At 34.7% G+C, this 27,675-nt stretch overlaps 1 long non-coding RNA gene across 1 annotated transcript in view; it reads right to left on the bottom strand.

Annotated features, from left to right (window-relative positions):
• Positions 1-13,156: 13,156 nt before the first annotated feature.
• The window catches only part of LOC150101678 (uncharacterized), a 127,131-nt gene continuing 112,612 nt past the window's right edge, over positions 13,157-27,675 (bottom strand). Inside the window, exon 3 of the long non-coding RNA XR_016549012.1 lies at positions 13,157-13,286. This is a non-coding gene — a long non-coding RNA (uncharacterized LOC150101678). The remainder of the gene's footprint in view (positions 13,287-27,675) is intronic.

Here is a 27,675-nt window from a genome sequence, read left to right on the forward strand (position 1 = left end):
AAATATCATTTATAAATAATAGCTTAAAGCCATATTTTTAACTATAGGCCACACGAACAGAATATACGCAACTGATAGACATAATATTTAATTGTCTGTCTTTAATATATTCAGATTATGATGAGGATACTGAAAGAAAGAAATGAAAGCAAAAAAAAACCCAAAAACTACGAAAATTACGCTAATTGAATAACATGGGAATGTTTAATAGCTTGAAAGAACCATTTTCGTGAAGCGAAGGAAAGAAAAAAATCAACAAAAAGAAATAAATAAAATAAGAAACGCTTCTGCTTTCCTTCTAAAAAAATTATTCATTCTTTTAATGTAGTAGATTAGACCTACACGCAGTCATCAAACAAACTCATAACTGAGAAAGTTGTCAGGGTATTTAGAAAGATCAAAGAATAGGTAACTTATTAAAGAAGAATAAGTAAGAAGTAGTAATAAGTAATAAGAAGAATAAGATCAAAGAAGAATAAGTAACTTAAGAACACAGTGACAGCAATCTTCATTTTCAATATAGTAACTCTATTCAAGGTTAACCCTGTACTTTGTTCCATATACTCATATATGGAATAAAGTAGCATTATATGAACGGTAACATCGTAAAGACTATCGATACGTCTTTCATTCGAAGCTTTGCTTATTCTCTGACTTCCTTCCTAATATGAATAAATATCGAAACTCAAAAGTGTCGACCGTTGAGAACACATCTCTTAGCACTAAGATTGCTGTGACGAATTTGAGTTGCATTTTTTTTTTTTTTCCTTGTTAGCTTAGCTAAGACAAGTGGGAGGCATTTTCCTCGACATACGGCGCTACAGTCTCACGTAACTTAGCGTCATAAGCCATATCCACTTTAATATCCCCGTCCTTGGTGATCTTGGCCCCACTCCACCGTCCCGTCTCATTCATCATACCTGAGGCACAGGCGTATGAAAGGTGTGAGTCATCTCATGACGGCCTGCCACGGGTCCGATCCTTTGTGTTGGCTCCCTGAAAGGCGGCTTCCCCGCTGGCCGTCTTGACAGCAGGGACACATTAAGCAAGGGTGGTCGCTGTACCCTTAATGCTGCTATATGTTGGAGTTAGTTACAAGGGGGAAGGTCTCTGATCATTTACGGCCGCTTCACCCAGAGCTCCTCATGCACGGTTTCTTCCGTTTTTTGTGTTTTACGGATAATAGAGGGCGCGTCAGTTTGGATTCTTGAATGAGAAGAATATGGCTCTTTAATAACAGAAACAGTTCAAAAGGGAGTTTTTTCCCCTTCCGGTTTAGGTCGCTGCACAATAGAGATCGCTATTCGCTAGACTAATTTTAAGTCTGACTTTTAGCCGTCAGACTTAAAATGACAAGCAATCTAAGAATAATCATTTATAAATGATTTTTGTAATTGCATTTTTATTTTAATATTTTAAATAACATTTAGAATATTAAAACACGATTACATCTAAATACGATTACGATAATTAAAATTCCATCTAAAGAACTTTTATCCCTTGCGTTAATCTTATAATACCCATGAGGGTATTATAAGATTAACGACTTTTCATGTTTAAGATCACTCTAAACAATTTACTCTTTCTTATCTTCCAATAAATTTTTCTTTCTTGTCACCAAATAATTTCAAAGTCATATTTTGAGGTGTTTCATATTAAATGTAAAAATCGATATATTGTTTTCATATTATTATTTTATTCTGTTGCTTTTTACGTTTCTAGTTTATTGTTACTAATTTAATTTGAGGGATTGTTTCATATCGCAGGAAATAATCTACTGGTTGCATTCTGATGTTTCTGAAAGAGAGAATTATGTATTTTCATTTTATATTTTCTGCCAGCCAAATGTTCTTTCCAAACATATCTTAAAAGTAAATCGATATTCGTTTGTTTTTTATTAGGATCACGTCATGGACTACATCCTTTCATGTATGAAACATTATTTTGAATTTTCCGTATCCGCTTTCTTACTTAGCTAGATACAATCTTGTGTAGTAGTAATCATTGTCCCATCATCGCTAAGCTATATGAAATTGTTTTATTGGTGCAAAGATATCAAACGGGTGTTACAACTATATGTAAATCGATATACGAAAAATATAATTCAGAGAAGCTTGAGCTCACCTTTAGTGATTTAAATAGCCAAAAAAAAAAAAAAACATATTGCATTATACTTCAGAAACTGGGAATACAGCAAAGTATACTAGTCATCGATAATTCCATTCCCCCATGTATAAACAGTCTTCAAAATGCATTTTCCTTTAGGATTTGAGGAAATATGATAATGAAAGCTGGAATAGTTTTAAGAATACAACGACCAAAATATTAAATAGCATCAACTTGTGGTTTACCAAGATTAATCCATGGAAAAAGAAGTATTGTGCGTGTCTCATAAATTCTGTATATTTGGATCAATGCAGATAGTATCCATTAGCGCTCAGATTGCTGTTCTGGTTACACGGTTGCTGCAGAAATTTTTAACAAACACAAAATTGTAGCCTATGGTCCAAAGATTGATCGATAGTGAAAAACAGTATTATTATAATGGAAAATGTTTCTTTCCTGTTTTTCTTATATATGTTGTCGATATGCTCATTGGAAATATATCCTGTACCTGGGAAAATTATTTCAAAAGTTCACTCTTTATGAAAAAGGTGTGTGTTTTTTTTTTTTTTTTTTTTTTTTGTTTAAAGAATGAACGAGGATCCAAACATTTACTTATTTAGGCAAGAAGAGAGATAAAAATTACATAAAACTTATCTCGGAACTAAGTATCACTTATAGCATAGCGGTGTAGAATTTTAGAATTGGTGTTGCATATTAGCGATTTAATATAACTTTAAGTGAGAAATATGTTTCGATGTAATTTGGCTGTTAGTTGCATTTATCTGTCGTAGTTCATTGCTTATTTTCTTAAAGGAAATATGTTCTTAAAGGTTCTTAAAAATACGTTCTTAAAGGAAATAATGTGTTACTAAATTCATAAATAAAATATCCAGCTTCCAGAGACTCAAAATTTAGGGCAAGCAATTGCTTTGTTGAATGCTGGTAGTTTTAGTATTTCAGTAGCATGTTTTATTACATTCTTCATCAGGTATATAGGTTGCATTTTATTTCTGATATCAGCTGCATCGTAATTTCTCCTTTATAGGGCGCCCGCACAACTTCCAACATTCTTTAGTGAAGAATTTCCGCATTTTCATCTTTATTGCAACGAAAATTTTACAAAACGAGTAATTGGGATTATTAATCTTATTATAAATTAAATAAAAAGGCTTATTAAACAGTTATAAATAAGTATGCAAGCGAGAGAGAGAATAAATTTAAGATGGTATATTTATGAGAAAAAAAAGTACTAATTTATGGAATTCTTCTGCTAAAATCAAAAACAAACAGTTGCAAGCAATCTGCATCGTTGCCCGAGAGTGTGCTATCTGTTGCGACTTGTTACTAAGCCACCTGCTTCACAACACATAAGAATGCTGACATACGGGTACCAAGTGTAAGAGTAGACTTCCTTCCCCTTTAATGTGTAGGTCATTGACTGTTAACGAGGACACGGGAGAGTTTCGTTTCTTTAAAGAAGAAATTAAGCAGGACGAGTTGGCAGTCACGCACCTAATATTGTCTCTTCTCTCACAGCACAGCACGTCGTTCGTTGCATATATGGAGAGACATTTTTTAATATGGACTTCGAATCGTGCTTTGAACTTCATCAATCATTACAACTTTGAAATCGGTCACTTACACTCCGCAGTGCTGAGCATGCGTAACAAACACATATCTTATAAAGAATAATTTTAAGTGAAAAACTTATTTCTTTTATTTATTAAAGCTGAAACATTTAATATTAATCCACCTTTCTTCGATAAACAACATCACGTGAGGCAGTAAACTGTATGAACTAATGAGCTTTATGTTAAAGATACCAAGCTATTTTAAATATAAACCTGGTTTTAATCCATTTCCCAAATAAGCAAACAGACAAGTAAGTCAAGTTTGCGCCTGCAAGTAGTGCAAGTCTGGGTGACCCGCTTAAATTACTAATTAATAATAAAAAAACTTTCTTAATGAGCTTTATGTTCTGATGTAGTTCTCAATAATTTATATACTCTTTTGGTAATTGGCTGGTACTCAAAATTAGGATTTACATATCAAGATCACATTCCTAAGACTGGTATTCTGTAAGAAAGCCAGCTGAGGCCTCTAATAGAAAGATTTCAAAAAAGTCAACCGAGGTGGTTGGGAGAATAATTTAGATATTCATCCTTGCCTATTCAGTGCTCTTATCTCTCTCTATAGACCAACGAATAGATACAGAGGAAGACGAAAGCCTTTTCCCCATCAAAAAAAGTTTTGGCGATATATAAGCGAAATAAAATTGTTTGAAGATGAGGCACTCGCATTCATGAACCGCTTGACGTTTACCAATTGGCACATAAAAGAGCAACTTGGCTTACCTTCTTTTAATAGACTTTATATATGAGTTGTTATTTCATCTTTCTGTATATACTTCCTTATTCATACTTGGATAAGTATGCATGTGCGTATGTATACATCAGATTATGTTGCAAATTTTCTTTGCACAATTTCTCTATCCAATGAACACAAATTTCGGTCCTCTATAGACATTTTAAAACGGTAGTATGAAAAATTTGATTGAAACTCGTGTGTGTAAATAAAACCCCAGGCAATGCTCTGTTTTGTTAGTAGCAGTGGGTAGAATGAAATAAATATGCATCCGAATGAAAAAGCAATAGATTTTTTTTCTCCTGATTGAATAAATTTAATTTCACCAGTGCCTTTTCCCGAAAAGTCTAAGTAGAATCAATCAGATTTTATTTGCTTCGGCTTGTCTTTAATAATTGCTTAAGGTCAAGGTACTTGTTGCACTAAACAATACTCTATGCGGAAGAATTATATCTAAAGACAACCCCAATCTGTTATCGTTCCAGGATTGGAGTTCATCAAGCGATTATGCTGCGAGCTGATGTGCGTTCGGTTTGATACAATGTTCTTTCCTTCGAGGATTTAATGCGAAACTATTAAGCTTACGCCCCAAAATTCCCTATTACTCACTCCCATGACACAGTGGCATAGAAGAATCTCGATCATCACCCTTGCTTCCTGCTGTGGCCAATATTTACGGTAGGTCGTACAAGTTATTGATTGCAGCTATCCTTCCCGCGAACCATCTGATGGAAACCCATAATCTAGATATTTAGTATAGTAATTAGAGCATAATGTGTTTAGGTAATTTTTGTAGGTTGCTGCAATAAATATTGTTGTAAACTGCTGCTTCGGCTGCCTTGTGTATGTAATGACATTGTCGATATACTCGTACTGTACTGTGTGTGTGTGTGTGTGTGTGGCGCCTCTCTCCTGCAAATCGTCTTTTCCCTCAAGGCTCACAGGTCAACCGAAGAAGCACAACATTGCAGCGTATAAATCAAGAGACAAAAATCACTTGGTTACGCTTTCCGAGCGTTTAAAAATCTTTAAGGTATGTTTAGTTTTTAAGTGCATTTCATAAAATACGTGAGCACTTAAGATTCGTTTTGTCCTTCCATCCAAATGCATATGAAAATTCTGCTCTTTGGATAGATTTCATAGAAATTGGGTATTTTGATCTTTATTAAGCTTTGCCGACTCGTCTCAATTTAAGTACAATTATTTTTTGTATCGAAATTTGGCGAAAAAATATATTCAAAGTAATATAAACTCTACTACGATTAAACATTGTAGTACAGATCCTGAATACAATGTTGCATTAAATTCAAACTTAGGCAAGTAAAATAGTTCGAAGCGATGCAAAAGTATATGTTACAAATTGCAATAAATAATCTAAAACAGCTCTAGAGTTGACTCTATAATGTATAATCACTATAAGCGTGCTACCGTGAAGTTTACTTTTTTTATGGTTTTTCTGTATCCTCTCAATACGGTTTCATACTTATTGGATCTTTTCATTAAGAGCTATTGAAATTTAATATAGTGATTGGAGTAGAACATAAAAATTGTTTAATGGGTTTTACGTTTCTAGGAATATAGCAGAAAAAATAACTATATTTGAAATTTCTTTTATTTCTCTTCGTCTATTAGTATGTAATACGTTAATGTACGAGCCATGTATCTCAGTTGTGTTACATGGGGAAAGATATTGTAAATAAACTACATAATAGCATTAGTATTCCAAATGGGTGTTTCTTTTTATTCTATTTTCTTGCTGTGCCTGGTGAATTTTTTAAAAGTTTATTTGCACTTTATACGTTTTACGGTTTAAAGATGAGTAGTTCTGTTGTATGCATCAAATAGTGTTTACGTGATTTTTATTCAAAATTTTCTCTGCCTTGAGTGTTTCCGTGTGTTTTTTTTTTTCATACTTTTTATAAAGTACTTGTATGTCATACATACAAGTCTCATAGACCAAAGTAACAATACTCTATATAACTTTCGTGACGTCAGTAAATTTTTCTGGAAACTTCGCCTTGACGCATAGTGACTCAGAGATAAACCTTTGACTCACCTTTCTTTGAGAAGAGAATTTACCTGTGGTTATTCTATTAACAGTTTCCTTGAGCTATTTGCTATCGATTTATTTCAAACGTTAGCCCCCTTTCCAGATGTACGTATTTGGTGCGATTTATTGACTGTTCTGGAGTATCATCTGCATGAAAGATACGAAATCTCATATAAATCACTTAAATGGAATGATTTGTTGAGCTTACTATGAATATTCAAAAGAGTGGGCGAATATCCACTAATGTAGCACTTATCGGTACGTCTCTAATATTTGTAATAATACATTTGGAGCATCCGAGCTGTAATTTATACATGAAGTTCTCATAGGAGTGTAAGTCCGTCGAACATTATTAAAATAGCTCTTTCTAAATGAGCTAAAGTTTAAGCTAGAAAGGGTTGTTTTAATAAACCTGGAAAGTTCATCTAACATTCCGAATAATCTGAAAGTTACTCCAACATTCCTAAACTTTCTAGAAAGTTACGCAACCCATCCTAATGTAGAAAGTTATTCTAGCATTCCTGATATTTCCAAGTTTGTTTTGAATTCCAAAATTTTAGAAAAGCAAAATGAAATCAAACGAGACAGCAAATTTATTATCTGATTGAATCACCCGCGTTATTCGATTACAAAACAAAGAGAATTGCGTTAACAAAAATAGAAAAACTTCCAATCACGCACATCTAAATGGTTTTTAATAGTATTTTTATTTTGCTTTTTACGCCTACAATCGTTTGTGCGTAAAGTTTGGTCCCATTGACAGAAGATCCCCGTTGATCTCAGTGACACTGTGTCACTGCTTTGACACCTGGCAGTTCTCGGAGACAAAAAGAAGCGTCGTGTTGGCTCCTCGGGGCGGGACCGTGACTTACTACTTGTCTCGTTGACCACGCAAAGCTTACTCATTCATGGCTCCTCGCTGATTATTGATCGGGAGGCCGCCTCTGATGTCGCCATCACATGCACGTTCGACGACATTTTCGCCCCGACTCTGATGGACCCGCCACATGCGCACCACCTATTAAGGACTAACGAAAGTAATTTACAGGACGGAGTAATGGTAAGGCCGAGGCAGCTGAGCGCAGTGGGCGGCCAATGCATGAGAACTGACGAACCGAATACAAACAATGCAACAGGAAAAATAGAATCTCTCGGTGAGAAAAAAATGTTTCCTGAAGATTAAACAGAAAGAGACCCTTCAAGTTGATTTGTTCCCCCGTAAATACTTTAATGGAAAATAATGAGTTAACAACTGGGACTGTGGACGCGAGGAAAGGGGAAAAATAAATTTTGGAATCGAAATTATGTTACAAGGGGTTAGGCAAACACTGCATTGAATGTCCTCTAATGGAGCTTGATGGAGACAAAGAATTAAGAAACTGTTTCCCCACCTTCTTTTCTTTAATGGAAATTTTTTATGCTTTGGTTTTTAAGGACTGATCGTATTTTTCGTTTGGCGCCCCATTGTCAGGATATTGTCATTGCAAACCAAATTTAGTTCCATTCTAAATATGCTGAAACACATTTTTTTCCTCATCCTCTTGTTACTGTAGCATTCGCATCCTTTATTACTGATTTATTACTTTATTAATAATTTTTAACGTAGGACAATAACTGCTGTTTGTTCACTTCAACACAATTAATTTCAAACTCTTTTCCCTTCGAGAAGGAAAACGTAAAAGGAATAAGAAATCTCTCGAAGGAAAGAAATGGACGATAAAACTTCTCCCTCTTCTGTCTTATCATGCAAAGATGGCAGGGTTTTCACTCCTGTAAACTGTACTTTTCTTAATCCCTCAAACTAGTTGGAACACATACTGTTCCAGCTAGTTTGATTAGAATTATAGCTTCAACCATAATTGTAATCAATCCAACTCTTTCTAGCTAGATGTCATTTAATAAAATATTAGATATTTACGATTTTTACTAAAATGTTTCCCCAGCTATCTCAGATTTGGTTTCGATTGCATCATTTTAGCAACATGATGGCAAAATGCTTCGAAACGATGTAAAATAACTTCGTTCTTACCAGACACATTTAATGAAATTTGATAGTTTTTATTTCTACTATTGCGCGTTATCTCTAAATTGCGAGTTATTTCAATTTTGACTTCAGTATGGTTATAATTAGTGTTAACATTAGGGAAAATGGTTTGAAAAAACAAGAAATTCAAATCCAAAAATGATACGTTATGTTACAGATAAAATCATAGTAAATAAACAGTCTATGGTACATGAGGCAAAAACATCTGCTGTGAAAAACAGTTTTTGATCGTCTCCAATTATTTACATATTTATTTTCCTTGTACTTTTTCGCAGATATTTTATGATTTTTGTTGTTTAAGAAAATCGAATAACATGGGTATCTCTGAGAGTTTATGATTTCATTCGACTGATACTACTATATATACTATACTGTGTGTACAGGCTGAGATTGTTATCTTTCCCACGTTTTTAATTGAAATGAGAGGAATATTAGTTATGCTGCTTGCTTCATAATGTGACTCTTGTCCAAATCTAATCGTAATGTTAATTTTTTGTCGTTGATTCATCTTATTTAATTCTACTTAACATAGTAACTATTCAGAAAGAGCCCTGTGCATGTAACTTAGTGGTGAAGCGCGATACAAGAGATCAGTGCAAAATATACTTTAGCTGATAGTGCCCATTGGAAGTGATCAGTTATCCATTCGTTTTGATAGTACAGATAATGGCATCTTTGATGTTCCTTTTGCTATCACTGGATGAATATCTGGCTTAAAATTAGAAGAGGTGATTTCTAGATAAAATTTTGGGGATCTCAATTGTTCCATCGTTAGTCAACGCTATTGAAACGAGAAAACTGTTCAGAAAGAAAACTATTTACTACCTACAAATTTTTAGAAGTTTATGCGAAATGTTGAAATCAGCATGAATGGAGATATTTGGATGTAACATTTGTGATTGTCGGTTAGATAAAAGTGTTTACACACACATGGGTTTCGAGGTCGAATGAATTAGGTTATCCTAATCGACATTCTAAACATATCCAAAATTTAGTCGACAAGTTATTGACTAAACGTTTAGTTTAAAAAAAAGAACAACACAAATGCAGAGAATTTAGATGTTCCCTGAGATATTTGTATTTAATTGCTTTCAACCCCGAAGCAATTACCAGATATTTGTGAAAAGAGATGGATTCCATATAAACAAGATGGATATAAAGAGATGGATTCCATATTAAATCTGCTCTGTTGTAAGAGGTAGAGGTGATGCTGTCGTTATTAGGTAAAGTATACTTAATAAACTTCCCACTCAGTTGAAGAGATAGCACATCTCCTGGCTTTATTTGAAATTCCTTATTCCATTTCAGTCCTACTAAGAATCTAATTAATTTCAAAAACGAACATCGTAAAATAAAATAGTTATCAAAAGCAGTTTTTTTATAATAAGCGTTAAGGAATAATCTACAATAGGAATCTCTAACTTTATAATAAGAAAAACGGCCAGTTTCTTCTGTTATCTCTGCCTCTAATGGAGACAAAACCAGTTACGTCTTGTATCATTATATGTTCAGGGAATGCTTTATTAGGCTAGGCCTTTCAAGTAATAATAACAATATTATTACTTGAAAGTTTCATTTCATTTCATTTCTACGGTATAAAAATACAATTTTTAGCATACAAGGATCGTTAGTTTTACCTTTTAAGTTAGTACAGTATAACGGAGATAATTTTAAAAATCACGAAATTATTCAGACACATTTTCTTTTCTGCGTAATTTGACCACTTTTTAACAACATGAACGGTTATGAAGCCAAAACTGTTAGATGTAGTTAGGGGTTTATTGTTGAGACAAGATCTAAAGGATAGAGTTTTCCCCTACCACCTCTGTTGGAAACAGAAAAATCGTCCTATAGCACACGACATTATCAAATGGGATATAGTTGCCTCATAACTTATTCCGTTAGAAGTATTCTAAATTACAGTATAAATGATCGACTCTTCAATAGACAAAATTCACACGCGTTTTTGATATGCAGTGAATAGAGATATGTAATATATTAATGCATATTGTCAGGATACTTATTCAGACATTTACAGGACTGAAAAGTTTCTCGGCCGCGATACATAGAAATTATAAGTAGCCTTTAAAATATGTATACAGCTATACAAATAACCTGAAGGAAAAAACATGAATAAAGTCCATTACCGAAGTAACATTGCTTTTGCTGCTAACTACTGCACTGTAGATAGGTGAGAAGAGCACCTATTGAAGTTTACGCGTGAAAAATTGACCTTAAGCTTTGAACTATATAGCTCAGGAACGGACAAAGAACTTCCCTGTGATATTTTAAAAGCTTTGTCTGTAATATTTCTTAATCTCTTCTATTATTTTAAAATTAATAGATCGCCAGGCTAAATCATAAAGTTAAATGATTAATTCATTAGAATATGTAGCACACTAAATGAAACTGCGATCAATCAAAAACATTTCCTTTAATGCAATTGGACATATCAAATTTAAGAATGCAGATGACAGATTGGGTTGTCGGATTGTATGGAATTATAGCCGAAAAAGCTAACGTTAAGGCCAGTAGATCATGTCTGCTAATTGCATGTCTTCTTCTGACACATTTGCCTATTTAAACCGGATGAAAAACCAAATTTCTAGGGGGGGGGGGGGAAACCAATCTCTGTAAGAGACCGGATAACTCACTCCCATTTAATAAGCCTATATAGAGGTTTCATACTGGATTCAAATTCAGGCTTTTCCAGCCAGAGAGTATTGTTAGTAACGACGATTTTGTTTAGTTGGAAAGACCTGACAAATTAATGAAGTTTGCACATTTCAACATCAATATTTAACTAATATCGAAAATCTTGTTAACAGCAGTTAGCATTAATTTAATACGTGCCAACAATAGATCATATAATTTAGACAGGTAATCATGTTTTTATTTTATTTTAAAGTCAGTTAAACATACTCTTTTCTTCCACAATGGCATAATTATGATCTGCTTCTGGTAAACATTTATAACGGATAATCCGACTATACAACGATAATGTTTGCCCATTCCTAGTGTATTGAACAAGGGGAAATGTATTAGTAATTCTTTATTTATTACGTGAAGTAGATGAGCAAAACTCTCAGGATTTGGATAGTATAATGGAAAAATTAGCATTGCAGAAAACTATGCTTCTCATAATTGGGCCGCCGTACCTGTAAACGAGAATGGTTTATATGTAAAGAGTGCCGGCCTGGTTGGCCAAGTGATTAGCGTATCCGCTCTCCTGCCAAGAGGCTGCGGATTCGAATCTCACCAGGGGCATGGATCTTTATGATTATCCTACTAACTCTTTATGGAAAGAGCATCTGCGACCCTACCACTTCTTCTAGCAGAAGGCGTCACTCCCAAAACGCAATCAGGTACGGGAGTGATCATACGGAGTCAAATGACGTCACATGTGAATAACGAACAAACTAACTATATGTAAAGGAAACATATATAAAAGTGTACAAGATGTATTGATATCACTGGACGTCAATAAAGGTCAAGCTACTTTATTTTAGAGAGACTGTACTTGTCGGTTGCCACTTCGGTGGGATGTCATATCATTACAAAGCAATTAGACCTTCTAATCAATTGCTGTTGATATTTTGAAAAGATGGGAAGATCATAGATGACACAACAGTGACAAGTAAATGATTCGTCTGACAACATTTAGATTACGATATTCATCTGTAGAAATACAAATAACAGTTAGAATTGACAATAAGTGCCATGATAGAATCACAAAATTAAGCTGTGCATAACAAAAACGAAAGTACAATGTCGGTTGGGAATAATAATAATATTCATGTGGGATTCCTCCCTTCCCCCCCCCGACCCTTTAGTGGGATGCAGATTGAGCCCTCCTAATGAGGGATTAAGTATATATACATTTTTATGACTGTAGATTCGTGTGTGTGTGTGTTCACGGGGCTGGTTTGCCTGTTCTGAGGAACGAAAAACCCGAGTTTCCGTGTCAAAAACTCCTCTACCTCCGTATGAGACCAGATAAAGGTTCCTCACGTCATAGACGGAAATCGAACCCAGGTCTTTCCGATCAAAGGACTTCGTCTATACCGACTAAGCTACGGAGGCTTTTCTGTTGGGAATGAAATGTCAAAACATGTCTTGTTTTCTGGCAGTAGTGATGCGTATTTTTGGAAATGTTTGCATAGCATATTGTCTCAAAGGTTTTGGAAAAAGTGGAGAATCGGGGCTTCTGTACCTTGCACTAGGTTCATTTTATCTCCAACTGTAACGTCCATATCCATTGGAGTGTTGGACAATTACTTTAATGAATGTTTGCAAAACTGAATTTCTGTTGGAACTGGTTTTGCACAGGATAATACTCTCTGCGCACCACGCACGCGCGCATACACACACACACAGCGTGGCTATGGAACTACTTGCAGGATATAACAACGTTACAATACTAACCTTAACTGAAACAGAACTAACTCCGATACATTGTTCTCGTGGAATATCTATAGAATCAGGTTGAATGCCTGATTAGAACAACGCAAACATGATCCACTTCGAGTATGGAATTGGCTACTGTTTTGCACTGTTTTGTGAAGAGTATTCCTAAACTCATTTTCAGCTATCATTAAGGCCAAAGATAGAATAGTGCGTTAACTAATCTTCCACATATATGTATCGTTGATTCCGATGTCCATATACGTTTTAGCATATAATGCCTAAAAATGTAATCTGATATCACCAGTTATGGGATCACTGCAAAAAAAAAAAGATGCATTAGCAGAATCACTTCTATTAATGAAAAATAAACTCAATATGAAACTCAACAAAAGATATATCCTTAACAAGCATACACGAAATATACAATTACCGGTGAAACATACATCAAAAGAATGTATGAAAATTCATGCCGTAAAGACATTTAATGTGTCGCATTTAAAATGTTACGCACATTTTATGGACTTTTCCGTTTAAGGATGAGTCGTGACATTTATATGATGAACTATTACAACAGAGGAGGTACTGACTTTGATGACCGTTCATCCACATATGTTTCCTTTTATTTTCTAGTCGTGTTTTAATTAAGTAGATGAAGAAAGTATGCTGTTTCATATTTTTTGTTTCATTTAATACCTTCAGTGAATGCAAAAGTGTGGAGGGTCAGGGATGGTGGGAAGTGGCGATAACTGACTGATTACGAGTTAAGTGTAGTTAGGATGCTGCTCCACTGTTTTGGTGGTATTAGACTGTACAGAAACCTGAGAAGTTAACTGATCATTGGATGGTGTTCTGCCTCGCTCGTGTGCTTACAGGAACGCAGTGCAGTAAACGGATATAGCCAGAGCGAGCCTGGGAATATGATCACGTGATCTTCCTCGCTCCAGGTTGTCATGCCGCTTCTCGAGAGATGCTAAAGGCTAAATCAACTCTGCTTTCCTGTTCGGCTTTAGCCGTCAATGTAGAGCTGATAGAAACAAGATATATGGAGGGAGATAGAGCTCACACAGTTATTAAAATCTTTGTTCTAGAAAGCTGGTAAGAGTGGTAAACTTGCGCCCAATAAGATTCATATAAAAGTTTCTCTAAGTGGGCCTAGCCGCCTTGTTTAGCTTGAAAAAGAAGTAGAATATATAAATAACATTTAACGTGATTTTCTTTACAACCATTTTCCATGTACGGTAATATCCTCACAAATTACCATTCGTTTAATAGTCTGCAATTAACTATAAATTTGGCTTTCCTTATAATTACTGAGTCCAAAAATATCAACATGGTCCAATTCCTGGTATACTGCTACGACATCTTATAAATTTTATAATATACACAAATGATATGTAGAATATTTCTGTGGAATTGTATGTACATGAGGATGGTTAGTTCTTTGTAATATCAGATTACAAGTCAATTCAGGTAATATAACAAAGTTATTAAGATTGGAAGAATATTTAGAAGAAATACTAAATTTTTATCCCACTCACCATGGGATGTTGCGCGTCATCTGAAAGCAATTATTATTATTATTATTATTATTATTAGGATGTAATTTGATATTTTAAAGAAATAGAGAATCCTAGATCGGTGTGTTGTATTCTTTTAACTTCTGCTTTTTACACCGCGAATACGATGGTTAGTTAGCATTATATCGCAAACTGAATGAAGTTCTTTAATGAGTTATGAAAATATATTTTTCCTTAAAATTATTTCCTTAAAATTATTAAAATAATCATTTTAATGCGCTGCGAAATGCTTTGATCACCTTTCACATAAAGTTTTTCAAAATCCATAAAAACTAGAGTCACTGGGAAAATATTTAACCTATTTAACCGATTTTTTTTTATCTGTAGTGGTGATTAACTGCAACACAATTGAGCTCTGCAGAGAAGGAGCATTTAAGTATCCCTTTTCATATTTGTTTAAATTTGGGTTTTGAATTATTATTAAAGAGAAAAAGTTCCCCAAGTTAGTTTATTTCACTTCTGTAAATGACCTCTTCAGAAATAGATATCTATTTTTGATATTTTTTCTTAACGTTTCGATATTTTCAGATCGTTTTTATGGCTCAGAGTACATGAACTTAGGCTAATTTCTGTAGTGACTTGTCATGGACTTCTTAAAATTTTGGAGACTGTCCAATACTGTCTGTTTGCTTAAGTTTTTTTTTTTTTTTCAACTAAAAAAATTAAAATTTTTTGCTTAAGTTTTTTTTCATCTGAACAATTTATATTCAAACTTATTCAGTTTCTACTTTCTTTCTTTCTTTACGATTTAACAGTTGTGGTCTTAATCTTCTTCTTCTTCTACTACGCGTTATTCCCGCTTCCCATGCAGGCGCGTGTTACTTAGCGACTTCTAGATGCGACTTCTTGTTAGTACTACTCCCAACCGACCCGTCGCCTGGTCTGCCGCTGAGGGGTGGTCTTAATAACTTTCCAAAAGCATTGTAACATGTTCCAGAATATCCGAGGTAAAATGGAAATTAAAGAGAATGTTCTTAGTATTTTAACATTCTATACAAACCGCATAATTTAAGATAGATTAGTCGTGCCATTTGAATATAATATTGAACTTCTCTAAAACAGTTTTGTGTCTTTCAGCTAAGAAGCGATCATATATTAATTTATTTCACTTGATAAATATGCTAACATATAATTTGATTTAAAGAAATCCGTATTATCAGTATATTTTATTAGGTGTTTTTAATTGTAATTCACGCATAGGCTGCTAATTCGTATTACAAGAAACTAATATGTATTTTAATGCAATATGATTAAAATATCTCATGGATGGCATGAATTCCGGCTCTGGGTAAGTAAAGTGAATACTTATCAAAGGAAATAAATTTTCTTTCTCTCCAGATAACCGAAAAAGCACATTTTCTGTTTTTTTTCCTTCTTTCGAGTACTCTTTCATTTTTACCTATATTTTGACTTTTAAACAAGGCAACGAATGTAATAGAACTGTAGTGGTTTGCGGAATATAAAGTGAAATTTAATAGTAAAATGTGACCATCTGTTACTTTTATAAATTTTGGGTCTGAATATTCACTGATAACATACTGTATATATTGTATATGTAATGCTTAATAAGTTCTCTCTCTCTTAATTTTCTGTTTTTTTCCTTCTTTTGAGTACTCTTTCATTTTTTCCCTATATTTTATTCCCATCTTCTCTCTCGTAGCCTCTTCTCCCAACATGTATCTCTCTCTCTCCCCCACACTTACCCCCCCAACACACACACACACACATAGTGCACTCCATTTTTAATTAACTAAAAGTCACATATCACTGGTCGATATCTTCCTAAGCGCTCGTTTCTATGATATATAAATTGTCCGTAATATTTTATTGTTATCACATCCTTCCTCTGTTATTCTCATTTGCGATGCCTAACTTCATGACATCCAATATAATATTCTTGTCACTGCCTTCTGTGTTGCTTAATTTTTAATACAATTGGATCGTTATAGCAGCAACCTATACATATTTAAAACCCAAATTCTTTTTACTGGCCATTGCAACATATGTTTTTCTTATTTCTTTCGTTCAGTTTTTGTTTTATTTTTTTACAATTTAAATTCATCATTTAATTTTTATTGTATTAAACCTATCGATTAACTGCGCCGAATATATACGAATATTATAATGAATGGTTGTTGTATGCAAAATATCTATAAATTACCCAGTGCGTTAGCATCACTTCAAAACTAATCTGCAGTTTTGCTCCTTCATTATCGGTCATTCGAAATGATAACTTGTTTGAAACAACTGTAACTTTTTCCCTTCGAAATCTCTGTGTATATGTATGCGTGTGTCTGTTTACTCGGAGTATTTGACCATTCTGTGGCAGTAATTCACGTTTGATGGAACATGGCAGCGAAGTGCGAGTTTGGAGTCCACACCTAGAGCTGCAATTCTAGATGCACATGTATGTCTACGGTAATCGACCATGTACCGCTGGCCTTTGTTACGTCATTGGTTGCCATGACGACCAACACTTGTCAGAAATTAACAAGTCATTATGGCGGAAGGAATTAAAGGCAGTGAAGGATAGCACGAACTGCAGCTCCATCCAGAAACCTGTGTAGTGTTGTGTGCAGACTGCTGCCATAATTCGGACGGCAGTTGGCTATAAAGTGAGGGACTACAAAGGAAAATATCACAGGTATGTGAAAGTTTTAGATCATACTTTAGCAACTTTATGAACTTGTTAATAATCTCTCGAAGTGGAAAAATTCAAGACTTGTATTCAAAAATATATTTTTGTTTTCGAAAAGTTAAACAATCAATTCTATCCCTCCCTCTCCCCCATAAACTTACCCACGAATGCGTTGTTGACCAATAAGAGCTTTCCTTTACATCTAGTGAGCAAAGCTGTTAATTTGCGTCTGCCTCTTACCGTAAGGAGAAGCAGAATGTTTTTCTTTTGTTTGGCCATCGCTATGCAAGCGCGCCATCTAGCGGTAAATACTGAATGCGTTTTTACCAGATCCTATAATAATAATAGCAGAAAATTCTGATACACAACTCCCGAAACGGAAACATTTGCGCAGGAAGTTAACGATTCATGCCGCTTTTGTAGTAAGACGAATGATTTTTCATGTGGAAAGAGATTGTAAGCGTTGGCAGCACGGTGACTTTTAATAAAAGTATCATATCGTTTGGTTATGTACAAGGAGAATTATTACTGAGAACGTTCAGAATTCTCCTTCATTTTCTATGCCATAAAAGCTTTGAAACTGAGTAAGAGTACTCTTGGTTTTGATTTAGAATAAAAATGTTTCCTTTAATTAATGGTTTAAGATATTTTGTGTAAAAGCAAAAGCAGCGAGCAATTTGAATCTTTCGTAGTTGAGGACTATTAAACAGGCTGATGGTTTTAATTGTGGTGATGCCATATAAAACAAATTTATCTTAATGAATATATGACCCTATATAATATATTAACATATAACTTATTGCAAAAACTCTCGAGTTGTGGGTTAAACTTTCCGAGGAAGGAGCGTTTTGCAAACTCTCAAACTCCTTGAGAATTATTTAAAATATGAAATGAGAGCGGTGGCAGTTTTCAATTATTTGTATTATTTAATTAAATCAATGTGATTGCTTACATTTAATTGTATTAGAATTTTATTTTCATTTGGTCCTTTAATTCCCTCGGAGTCTTAAGTTATGTAAAAGGATCACACATATTTATACATATATTTAGACGGGCATATGAATTCTCACAGATTTTGAGAGCTCCGATTTATTGTATTAAATTTCATATAAGATTTTTTTTCAGCAGTTAAAAGTGAGTTTGGTTATTATTTCAATTAACTAAATTCTTTAATGTTTCGAATATATATATCGTTGACTCATAAAATCATCACAAATAAATTACATTTATTACCTTAGAAATTATAACTTTTAAATGAAACGACGAAATATTATTAAATTTCTTGGAAAATCGTATTTTATTCCACGACAGTTTCTTTTTAACAAAACATGATAAAAATCTACATCTTTCTCATAATTCAGTTCTAAATACTACCCTGCTCTTTGTCTCGATGCCAAGCCTTCTGAACTAGTCCTACATAACAGAGCAACCAGTAGCGGATGTTTGCAGTTTAATAGATAAATCCAATGTAAACTAATGTATGAAGTCACGCAACATTTGTTAGCTCATCGTTGCTCATTTCATTAAGAAAGTATTCTTAATGACCTAAATTAACGAACTTTTAATAATCTCCCAAACGAAGCCATTTAACTTAGATTAAATAAGTTAACACATCAATGGAAGCTCATATCCAATTTCATTACGCTTCATCTTTCCATCTTGTTAGTTGAATTTCTTTTAGATTACGTTCCATAAATTAAAATTAATAGAAATAAATCTTATCGAATTTAAATTACAACTATTAAATTGTTCAAGTTATAATATAACAAATGAGAAGAGTTAATAGAAATTTAATATTTAATCATAATCTCTAATGCGGTTATTATATAGAACATGTTCTCTCTGCACTCCCTTTCTTTGAATTTGCTGGATTAGAGACCATATTATTTATTTCTTTAGCAAGTTTAAACCAAGTTTTTCTGCCAGTACTGCTTTTTGCTTCCTGTATTTGTTCTTATCATTCTTTTAGTATTTCTAACCAGACTGCCATTATCATGCTATGTAATGAAATAACTTATTATTCCTATTAATACATTGTCTCAAATCGGGGTAGAAATTTCTTGGTATATAAAAGTCGCAATTGATATTACATGTGAGCTCATCCTAATAATACGACTATAATGCCAAGAAAGAAAAATGGAGAATTCTAAATCTCTTAGACACTGCATACTTCACCATTTAAGTGTGCTGTTACCGGATTAATATGTATATTGCACATCATCCTCAGTGTAAGCACTTATACAGAAACACCTTATGATAGGAACAGATGGCATTAGAGACTTCCGAAAAAACCTAATCTGTATGGTTTGCGCATCTGAGATAGGGATCATTAAGCTAGACTCGTTGCAATTGTATCAGTAGTGTCAGCGAGGAGAGTGTCAAAGATGTTCCCTTGGGAAAAAAAAACGATGTGGAACAGCTCTGGTAGCAGAAGTAATGCTGGTCTAAAAAGGAAAGATAAATGACAACATCTATTCCAGTGGCTTCTGGAAATAACAAGTCACAGTACAGGTTATTTTCCAAGTATTTCAACAAAAGTTTCGAAGTGTCCATTTCGACAAGAGCATTGCATTGAGAATTAAGTAAACAGGATTTATCGCGTTAGCAGGAAAGACTGCCTGATGGAAGTCAGAGGCACAGATTCCGGGTGATGGTTATTGGAAGAAAATTGCTTCGTCCAACGAACCAAATCCCTCCAAATGCATAACAATCGTAATGTCAGGATTATTAAGTGACCATATGCTAATTTGAATCCGGCATGAGTTGCCTTCGTATTCAGCTAGTGACGTATCCTTACAAACATATCCCCAACTTCTATTCTTACCATGTATGGTCTATTGTGGAAAGACCAATTCCACAGGTAATCGATTCTTTCAAGGTGATACCCCCCCCCCCAATAATCCAGCAGAAAATATTTCAGCATATTTGGAGAGCATCATGGTACGTTCTTTGGCTAGCGAGCTCCTCATATATGAATCCGTCTTATCGAACGCAAGCAGGATATGATGGAGAGATATGTCAACTGGACAGTTACTAGGAATCTGCTAGAACAACTACTAGTGGTTTTGACTCCATCTCTCGATTCCATTTTCTTGTTATTACCATCTATTCTCCGAATTACGCTTTGTCTAAGTACTGCGGCACTCTATATTTTTCATAAAATAATTTAAAATAATGTTAAGAGATCATATCATGTCCAATTGTTTAATTTTAGTCAAGGAACCGAGTCCTCAAATAGGCTATTATGAAACTTTGATCTACACGTACCGACCACTGAATTAGGACATTTTATTTAATACCATGTTGGGTCTCAGGAATGCTTGGGTCAATTGATGCACACAGGAAGTTGTTTGTCCATACGAATCTTCTCAGACGACGGCAATGTCGTTTTTGACAGACTGTCGTAGGACCACAGTTACGCCTCTTAGACAAGTAAAGTGATTTTTCCGCTGATTAAACACCTGGAATATCTCACCTTTTGAGAAACTAGTCAGCTCCGCTGTTTTCAAAGTCGTGGCTCCAGACAGAAGGGCACCCACAATAAACCCTTTATCGAACTCCGAAAGATATCTTCTTTTTCCCCATTGTGATCAACACTGTTACTGACCAGCAGCTTGTTGCCCAGAAGTTCTGGGCCAGAACACGTGGTGGTGACGCACATGACCAAGTATTTTGCTTTGACACTTAGGTACATCTGCATAAAGGTTTCTTTATGCAGATGTATATGCGTATTTCAGTATTTATAGAAACTCGTTTTTCTTTCTTTCTTGCTATTTAATCTAGGATAATTTTTCTTGAGATTAGCTTATTCAAGGAAAGCATTCCATTATCATCCTATTTCTAACGATATTTCTTAGAATGCTAATAATTTAAGAAATGATTAAAATGCAAAATATATAATTATTAGTAGTAGTAATTTCATAAAGAAACTTGACGGATAATAAGTTAAAAGAGAACAAAACAAAGTATTGGGCCTTTCAGTAGCGGCTGGCAATACTACAGAACGATGAGTTGTGCAGTGGATACGCGTAAGCATGACATGTGCGCTCAGAACGTTTTAAGAAACTGCTGTATTTTGTCCATAATGGTGCTTGGTAGAGAAAGTATTATGATGTGGGGCTGGTTCACTAGTTTTGCCTTACGGCATTAGCTATGTTGGATTAAACTCAGAATTGTTCATTCTGAACAATTCTTCTTTGCGTGAAATTCTTTATATAAGGGTTGGACGGCTGCCTATATCAGTAGAAAGATCCTAATCATGCTTTCTCCTTTTTAATTAGGAAACGTATTAATATTCCTTTAAAATTTGAAATCATCCAAAAAATAATGTTTCCTTGTGAAAATCGAGAAGAGAAGAGGGAAAAAAAAAGTCTTTGGCAACGTTTTCGTGATTTTGTGAGCGAATGTCCAGCTTGTTTGTTCTGGATCGATTAAAGGTAAACTGGGTTTCCAAACAGATACAAACATCTATCTATCTATCTATCTATCTATCTATATACATTTCATCTCTCTCTCTCTCTCTCTCTCTCTCTCTCTCTCTCTCTCTCTCTCTCTCTCTCTCTCTCTCTGTCCATTTTTGACGGCCACAGGTTAATAATAATTGATGATTACTTCCTGGTAGATCACCACCACTTATATAATTCTATTAGAGGCGGACTGTTCAGAATAACAGGATACTATTTCGTTTATTTTATCTATACTTCTTTGTGTGGTATAGTATTTCCTTGCATAAACTATCTCAGTAATCTTCCAGTAATCAATATTGAAGTTTTATGCAAACGTATATTTTGTGATATATTTTCGGTTTATTCAGATATATGAGATGTCCGTCTTTGTGAAAGCCTGTAGACTTTCTGCAGTAGAGAAATTCAGTACTGAAAGGTTCTCGGTCTAACAATGAAAAAACTAATTTATAATTTCAAAATTGTTTTTATTTTTAAACATAATCTCCTTTAACACGTTCATTGCCAATCACGCGATATCGCGCGATGCGAGTTCTCACCAAAAGAGTTCTCACGGCCGATTACGCGTTATCGCGTGGACGTCGTTAACTAAATAAAAAAATAAAAAAAATTGGCCACCACACGAAATTCCAATTTTCAGCTGGGCAATGAACGATATCGCGCGATCACGCGATGCGAGCTCTCACCAAACGGCCGATCACGCGTTATCGCGTGGACGTCGTTAACTAAATAAAAAAATAAAAATAAATTTGCCCACCACACGAAATTCCAATTTTCAGCTTAGCAATGAAAGTGTTAAGACGCCATTATCCCGTCCCTGTAGTGGTTCTCAGTAAGATCTGAAAAATATCCCTCTACAGCTGCAATCACCTCTTGATTCGAAGAAGTGCATTGTCCTGATGAAAGATGATTTTTTTTTCTTCTGCAAACCCGGTCTTTTCTCACGAATTTTTTCGTCTAGTCTGGTTAAAAGATCGGAATATTCCCCAGTTATTGTTTTACCCTTTTCAAGATAAGTATAAACAAAATGCCTTTAGCATCCCTAAACACCGATGCCATGATCTTTCCTGCTGATGGAACCGACTTTGTCTTCTTTGGCGCTAAACAACCGGCTTCTGTCTACTGTTTTGACTGCTGTTTGGATTCTAGTGTGTAATAGTGAATCCAAGTCTGATCCATAGTAATAAATCGACGCGCAAAATCAGTTTTATTCTTGTTAAAACGCTCCAAGCACTGTTCAGAGATTTTCATGCGAGTACGTTTTTGATCTGCTATGAGCCAGCACAGCACCCATCTTGCGCTAATCTTTTTCATTTGCAATTCTTCATGCAAAATATATCCCACACGTTCTTTTGAAATGCCTATACTCTCAGCAGTTTCACGCACTTTGACTCGCCGGTCATCCACCACCATATCGTACACTTGATCAATGATTTCTGATGTTACATTTTTTGAACGTCCTTCAAGTGGATCATCTTCAAGGCTGGTACGGCCACGTTTAAACTCGCAGCCCATTTCTTAATTGTCGAAAACGAAGAAGTGCGCCCATTCTTTTATAAAGAATTTTGTAGCCGTACGATACTCAATTTTATCCAGTTCAAGGGATACAGACAACACTTTTGCTTCAGACAGCGGTATAAAACAAACTACTTGACAGAATGACTTGCAATTTCACATGGATGCTTATGACAGATGTACCAACTTTGAAAAAAATATCGTACCGATAATGTTGCCATCTGTGGTTCAGGCTTAGAACTTTTCAGACCACCCTCGTATGCTAGTACGCTTGCGGAATCATTTGAAAGATTTCTTGGGAGTGAATGCGAAGGTAAAAGATGTGATCTTTCTCGATAGTATTTCATGCCTCGTTCATTTAGTTATTTTTATTTCTCTTTCTCAAGTGCGTTTCGCCAAATGAATGCTTAAATGCCTATTCGATTCTTATTTTTCTATACGCACATTAATTATTTTGGGAGTCTGATTGGACTGATTATTGAAATTTACTATTTGAAATCTTTACAAGAGAATCTTTCCGAGTCATCCCAAGTTTTATTTCAATATGAATCATTGCGAATGTCACAAAATAGAAAATCTGCCAAAATTATATATTACAGTAAGTTTGACCTGGCTGGGTGTAACTTAATAAATTTTGAGATTTAGGATACACTCAGGAAGATATCCACGTGATTAAATTTAGTTTCAGTCAAATCAGTTTATTAATAAAATTGAAAAAAAAAACGAACTGATATATTAAAATCGAACTTATTTAGCGCTGACTAAATAAAATTTACTAAAATTTAAGATCTGTTAAAATTTGCGGAAGAATCATTTCAGTTTTGGTTTCAGTCTATTTTTGTAGTGGCCAAATTTGGCAAAACAAATATATATGTATCTAGAATGCCTAGGACAAAACGGGATCATGGTGCATAAATGAGCTAGAACTTTTTATGCATTCGTTGGATTCTTTACAAAGTTAGCAATCATATCATCATCATCATCATGCATGTCAAGGATTTATGTCTAGCGTAGCCTGTTCCGGCCTTAGAAGTTATCGTTGAATCGTTTAAGAGGACCTCCTGGTTTTCTTTTTTCCTAATGGTTTGTACTTTAAGGCTTGTTTTGGTAATCTTTCTATTTTAATTCTTTGAGCGTGTTCAATCCATTTATGTTTATGTTTTTTAATTTTTCTATTACTGATTATTGGTTTAATTCTTTCATAATTTCTTCGTTTCTTTTGTGATCAAATAAAGTATACTTTGCAGTTTTTCTCATAAACTTCATTTCTGCTGTTATTAATCTTTGTTTGTCTTTTTGTTTTATTGTCAAGATTTCATTTCCATACAATAAGACTGGTAGGGTTAATGTATTGTATACTTTTAGTCTGGTTTGTTTTTGAAATAAGTTTGGTTTAAATATAGAGTTGACTACGCCTGTTATTTTTAAATATTTTGCAGTTTTTGCGTTTATATATTTTTCATTTTCATATGTGAATCAATATAGCAATGAAACAATCAATATAGTTCTTTGAATACTGTAAATTTTTCTCGGAAACTTCGTGAAAGTGCTCGCAAAAATAACAGAAATATTTACAATCGAAAATTAACTTGGAGCAGTTTCAAATTGTATCGTATGTAAAGAATATATGAGAGATATAACCTAATCATCATCTGAATGCGTGCAAGACAGAGTAGTTTTTTTTTCTTTATTAAACCACTCCTTGGATCAAGAGTGAGCCTCCGTAGATCAGTTGGTTTCGACGAAGCCCCTTTGGTTAGAAAGACCTGGGTTCGAATCCCGTCTATGATGCAAAGAACCTTCATCAAGGTTGTTCAATCAAAAGGTAGTTAGCCGGTCTCAAACAGAAGTGGAGGTTTTATCCCGTAAAATCGACATTTTCATCCCTCAAAACAGGCAAACCTGTCCCATGAACACACACATATCTGCAGACATAGATGCTTCCTGATGGGCAAGGAAAGCAACGGGAAACCATCCTGTTCTATAATCGCCATTCCGTAGTAAAGTAGCATTACTCCAATGAATCTTTGGATTGAAGCACCAAGATGAAGAGGTTTAAGAGCGACAGAATAAATATTCCTTTTAAGGTACTATAATTAATTGTCTCATTTTATTAGCGAAACGATTCCAGACCTATTTTTATAATTATCCTCTATTTTGACGGAATTCGATGTTATTTACGTAGAGTCTGTTAAAATGAAAACAAAATCTTATTGTATGTGGGTTTTAGTTTCAATTGTTGCACTAAAAATATTACTGTACAAGGATGCTATTAGGAAACTCGCCTTTTATGATTGTCTGAAGTTAGTTCCTTACTTAAAACAAGATAAGAAAATCAAATGAACTTTTTCCATCTTTATTTATTTTTTATAATAATCTCGTTCAAGAAACTAGAAATCTATAGTTACATTAGCACTGTTGGTGAGCTAGATCTTAGATAATCCGAGAGAGAGAGAGAGAGAGAGAGAGAGAGAGAGAGAGAGAGAGAGAGAGAGAGTCCTGTAAATGGAATTCTTGTGCAGAGTAGTGAAGAAAGTGTTTTAAGGTATTTCTCTTAGTTATGGGATATACAAAATTCATTGCTGGCGTTACAATTAAATATCCCTTTCTTTCAATGGGTGTGAAGATTACTGTTAATAGCAGGTCTAAACGAGGGACGTTTCTTGATAGCTGTAGATATGGAATGAACGAAAATACAGGAAGTTCATCCGTGAATTTCTCAACAGGCAAAGAGGACTTTTCACTGAGCTCCTCGTGGATCTTACTGCTTACAGACTGTGAAGTACCTGCAGCAGTTGAACTCTCTCAAGGCAGTGCAGTCATTTCCTCACATCTTTCTACAATTACGTTTTTCTAATGAAAATGGCTTCGATACCTTCCGACTAGGCACCACCTTGTACGGCAAATTAGACGCCATAAACACGTAAAACGACCGCACGCATGAGTGAACAGCGGCCGTAAGATCAGCATTCAGAACACACCATTTCGCCACTTTTCACTGTCAGCCAGACAACGGGCGATATGGCGAAGGTGGTTTTGTGGCGTGGCCGAGTTGACCTCACTACGGATCTGGAGGCGGATGATGCCTTACAGCCCTCAGACACCACCCTACTCCGGTAGCCCCGGGGGAAGGTATGGCAATAACGGAGAGTGCAGTTCGTGGTGCGATGACTCTGATAACGCTAAGCATATATTAGGAGACTGCCATGATTATCTGCTACAGACAGATTAGCATTTCGTCCTGAATCCCAAGTATACTTCCCCTGCGTCTCGGACACCCCTTTGTTTAGTAGCTTCACTAATGAATGCGTGCTTGGTGGGGAAGAGCGTTTATTGGGCAGGCTTTATGGCTTCTTTGCATCGTGAGCTACAAGTTAGTGCAGTGTAACTGAAGGTGTGTTTAATACAAAAAGTGGCGCCACCTTTAATTATATACTCAGAGTGGCGAAGGGTCTGATATAGATACTGAAGTTGTTACGTTAATTGACGCAATTAGTGCATAATCAGAGTATGCCAAACTTAGTATTAGACCTTGAGCTTAAAGATATCCCCTTGCCCATCACACTTTTGAGCTATTTATGTTTCATTCTGTTATTCTGTTTTACTTTATTCAGTCATGTCTGTCTGCCGTGTTGACTACTAGTTCTTAACAGTGGATAAAGAATATCACTCTGCTACTGGACATTAAAGATTTGGAAAGAATGGTGTGTGCTGGATCTCAAGGAATCAATGGGATATTTTAAAAAATGTGTTACCTTTCATAGAATTAGGAGATTGATAAATTATAAAACTCAAAATTGTTGTGTGAATAAGATAATAATATTAAAACATACCAAATAACCGGTTTAACATATTAAAAATAACTGGCAAAAAAAAGAACGAAAAATAAGAAATATAGTCTCCCTTAAATCACGTTTGTTTTCCCCCTCATCTAAATTCTTGTAACATAACTAACTAATAGCACGCTTCTTCATATCATTACTATTTTACATATCAGATCATAACGAGTTTATTATGTACAATTGTGCATTAATACGTTTTTAAGAATTAAGAGTGGTATCAATGTTGCCGTCTTGACCTTAACACCGTATTCAATATAATCAAAATGAATGATCTTTGGTAAGAGAAAATTGTAATTACATCCAAATTGAATTTATTGCGAATATTAAGCTTACTCAAATATATTTATTTTTCTAAGTTATGATGAAACGAAAGTTATGAAATAGATTTTGGTATTGTTGTATATTATTTTCCAAATATTTAAGTATCAACCTTTTAGCGAATAGCTTAATTCATGACAGAAAGCACGTTTAGCTTCATTTGGTTTTCGACACACAATGAAAGCATCTCTCTCTCTCTCTCTCTCTCTCTCTCACACACACACACACACACACACACACACACACACACACACACACACACACACACACACACACACACACACACACACACACACAGCTATCCCGTACGTTAAAATAGAAGAAAATTACTAACAAAGAACCAGTATGTTT

Source organism: Typopeltis vanoorti, chromosome 11, assembly GCF_054136105.1.
Source record: "Typopeltis vanoorti isolate ZY-2024b chromosome 11, IOZ_Tvanoo_1.0, whole genome shotgun sequence".
Taxonomy (NCBI): domain Eukaryota; kingdom Metazoa; phylum Arthropoda; class Arachnida; order Uropygi; family Thelyphonidae; genus Typopeltis; species Typopeltis vanoorti.